Consider the following 4,148-nt stretch of genomic DNA (forward strand, 5'->3'; position numbering starts at 1 on the left):
GACTGTATCTATTAAGGTAGAGCGGTGTGTGTGAGTAAGAAGCGACTGTCTCTTTTAAGGTGGGGCGTTGTGTGTGAGTAAGAAGCGACTGTATCTTTTAAGGTGGAGCGGTGTGTGTGAGTAAGAAGCGACTGTATCTTTTAATGTGGAGCAGTGTGTGTGAGTAAGAAGCGACTGTATCTTTTAAGGTGGAGCAGTGTGTGTAAGAAGCGACTGTATCTATTAAGGTAGAGCGGTGTGTGTGAGTAAGAAGCGACTGTCTCTTTTAAGGTGGGGCGTTGTGTGTGAGTAAGAAGCGACTGTATCTTTTAAGGTGGAGCGGTGTGTGTGAGTAAGAAGCGACTGTATCTTTTAATGTGGAGCAGTGTGTGTGAGTAAGAAGCGACTGTATCTTTTAATGTGGAGCAGTGTGTGTGAGTAAGAAGCGACTGTATCTTTTAAGGTGGAGCAGTGTGTGTAAGAAGTGACTGTATCTTTTAAGGTGGAGCAGTGTGTGTGGGTAAGAAGCGACTGTATCTTTTAAGGTGGAGCGGTGTGTGTGAGTAAGAAGCGACTATCTCTTGTTGGTGTCTGAAATGTAAATCGTCTGTAAGTGTTTATTCACTGTATGAATTCACACAGAAACTCATGTGTAACTCGAGGTGTGTAGTTTTGTAGCACTTTCGCTCTGTGTTTACTTTCATGCAGTTAGCGTTCTCCTGAATTTAGAATCAGTTCCACCCTACACAAACAGCAAAAAATAAGTAAATAATACACATATATGGAGCAGGAATAAAGCAATATCCACATCTATTTTCATGATTTTTAATGTTTGAGTGTTAGCAAAGAGAGAGGATGCCTTGCATGTCTGACCGAGCCACTTTGTTTTTTACTTGTTTACTGACACTAATGCTTTGTCACACAGATCTGAAAAGTCTGGTCAAACACATGCCCTCTGGGTCTTCAAAGCCATATTGTTATAGCACATGCTATATGAATGAGAATGAGGCCTGGCATTGTCCTGCTGAAATAACCATGGACTTCCCGGGAAACACGTCACTTTGGCGTTAGCATAAAAGTCTCTCTAAAATCCCAATATATACCCTCACATCAGTGGTACCTCCACACATACTCAGTTCACCCATGCTAATGGCACTCCATACCATGACACCTTTCACTGATAACACTCTGGATGCTCCCGTTCATCGTTGTCATGGAGAACTCATCTATTTTTCCTAAAACCAAGCTGAAACTGTCTGATAACCACAAATAATACTGGACTGTCACAAGGAGAGAATTGGAAAGGGTTAAACCAACGTATTCACACACTCAATATCACACTCACTGGAATAATATCTGTTTTTATTCTAATATTCGTTTTTTTTTATTATTATTTATTTAGCAAATAAACACTTACTGCTCAAATAAATAGCTTTTTTTTAAATATAACTTTCTGAAAAATCTAAATCTTTGCACAGTACTGTATTTCTCATGCAGTGCAGTCTGAGGGCTCGAAGGTCACACTCATTCACCAGCGGTGTTTGGTGTTTTATATTTACTTCACAGTGGTGAAAAACGTCTTATATTTGGAGTGTGTCACAGGTGTCCAGTGTGTTTGTATTTACAGCACACACTCAGGGGGTTCAGTGACCACACTGGAAACACATTTGTTGTGCTGTTTACAAAGTGAAACTGGTTCTGGTTTGTACAGTATGTTATTTGATGTATTTTAAATAAAGGCTACAGCTTGGTTCCCGGACTGAACCGCAGCCCTGGGCGCTGTCTGAAAGTCCGAGCGGAGATTAGACGTGCAGCTGGGACTGCTCCTGTTGTTGGACAGTAATGATGATTATAATTCTCCTAAATGTGATGCTATGCGCAGAGCCTCAGGTTTAAAGCCCGCGTAAAGAGAGGAGGGGGTTGCTGTGCGTTCACGTCGCTCTCTTCGCTGTTTTGATCTCCTCTAATGTGCATTAATGGCTTTGTCTCCGTCAGCGGGTCTCACTCAGGTCCCGTAGGCAGCGAGGACGCACTTTAGGTAATGGGAGCACGCGGGATGTCATGACGATCCCGTGTAGGGCTCGGATTATTTCCCACAAAGCCACTTTAATCCCACTGTTCGCTAATGATCTCCCCTTAATCCGCAGCATTAATTAAAACAGAGCGCCATCTGCGGAGGACAGGGGGCAGATTGTGGAGAGGTGGGTGGAGGTGGGGGGGCAGATTGGTATGGGCTTTTACGCAGCAGAGAGAAAGAAGAGAGAGAAGAATATGACCCACAGCTGGACTCTGGTATTCCTAACCTACATAGGCGAAATAAGCCATAACATTAAAACCACCTCTTTGTTTCTACAAGAAACATAGTTCTTCAGTGGTCAGGACCCTTTTGATTCAGGTGGTGGACCATACTCAGCGCTGCAGTGACACTGACGTGGTGGTGGTGTGTTAGTGTGTGTTGTGCTGGTGTAGAGTGGATCAGACACAGCAGTGCTGCTGGAGTTTTTAAACCCTGTGTCCACTCTCTGTCCACTCTGTGAGACACTCCTCCCTCGTTGGTCCACCTTGTAGATGTAGAGTCAGAGACAGTAGCTCATCTGTCGCTGCACGGTGTGTGTCGCTCGTCCTCTAGTCCTTCATCAGTGACACAGGACGCTGTCGGCTGGATGTTTTTGGTCGGTGGACTGTTCTCAGTCCAGACACTGAGGGGTTTAAAAACTCCAGCAGCACTGCTGTGTCTGATCCACTCTACACCAGCACAACACACACTAACACACCACCACCACGTCAGTTTCTTCTCTGTGGGGGTCCTGACCATTGAAGAACAGAGGGAAAGGGGGCAAACAAAGTATGCAGAGCAACTGATGGTCAGGGAGGGTAGAAACAATGAGGTGGCTCTAATGTTATGGCTGATTAGTGTAAATAACATTCACCTGTATCCATCTATCTATCTATTTGTGAAACAACTGGAACTGAGATGTACTGCTGTGTGCAAAAGTTTGGACACACCTTGTTTATAGGAAGGGTTGCCAGATCTTTGGAATCCAAACATCTGGGATGAGGGATAGTTCCACTCCCACAGATCACATCCTCTCAAAGGATTACAGAGGACTGAGCTGATAATAAATACATCTAACCCCCCTACACTGAACACCCCCTCCCTCTTCTCTCTCTCTCTCTCTCTCTCTCTCTCTCTCACCCATTTCTCCTTCTCTATTCCCCAGTGCGTCCTGCAGCATATCACTTCTCCACACAGCGCTCTCCCTCCTTCACTCTCCGTCTCCATGGAGCCGCGGGTCCTGCGCGCGTGCTGCCCGGCTCTGGTGCTCTCCGTGCTGGGCAGCGCGCTGGCGCAGCTCCGCTATAGCGTCCCGGAGGAGCTGGAGCACGGCGCCTTCGTCGGAAATCTGGCCGAGGACCTTGGACTAGAGCCAAACGACCTGTTCCTGCGCCGGTTCCGGCTCGTGTCCGGCGCCCGGAAACGTCACCTGGAGGTGAACCTAGAGAACGGGGTGCTGTTCGTGAACGAGCGCGTGGACCGCGAGCAGCTGTGCGAGCAGAGCCCCGCGTGCGTCCTCCACCTGCAGGCGGTGCTGGAGAACCCGCTGGAGCTGCACCGCGTGGAGGTGGAGGTGCTGGACGTGAACGACAACGCGCCGAGTTTCCCGCGCGCGGGCTTCAGCCTCGAGATCTCCGAATCCGCCGCCCCGGGCTCGCGCTTCCCACTGGAGAGCGCGCAGGACGCGGACGTGGCCGAGAACGCGCTACGCACGTACCTGCTGAGCGTGAACGCGCACTTCGCGCTGGATGTGCGTGCCGGCAAGTTCGCGGAGCTCGTGCTGCAAAGGCCACTGGACCGGGAGCAGCAGAGCGCGCACCACATGGTGATCACCGCGGTGGACGGGGGCGCGCCTGAGAAGTCCGGGAGCGCGCATTTGAACGTGACGGTTGTGGACGCCAACGACAACGCGCCCGCGTTTGAGAGAGAGTCCTACCGAGCCACGGTGGTGGAGAACGCGGGGAGGGGCACCGTGGTCATTCGGCTCAACGCCACGGATCCGGATGAGGGTCTCAACGGAGAGGTCACGTATTCCTTTAGTGGTCACGCACCTAGTAAAGTGCGTGAGCTGTTCTCTGTGGATCCCAGGAGCGGAGAAGTCAGAGTGAGGGGG

At 49.4% G+C, this 4,148-nt stretch overlaps 1 pseudogene; it reads left to right on the forward strand.

Annotated features, from left to right (window-relative positions):
• The first annotated feature begins 3,260 nt into the window (after window positions 1-3,260).
• The window catches only part of LOC136674469 (protocadherin-10 pseudogene), a 4,926-nt pseudogene continuing 4,038 nt past the window's right edge, over window positions 3,261-4,148 (forward strand).

The sequence above is a fragment of the Hoplias malabaricus genome, chromosome 18, assembly GCF_029633855.1.
Source record: "Hoplias malabaricus isolate fHopMal1 chromosome 18, fHopMal1.hap1, whole genome shotgun sequence".
NCBI classification, from domain to species: domain Eukaryota; kingdom Metazoa; phylum Chordata; class Actinopteri; order Characiformes; family Erythrinidae; genus Hoplias; species Hoplias malabaricus.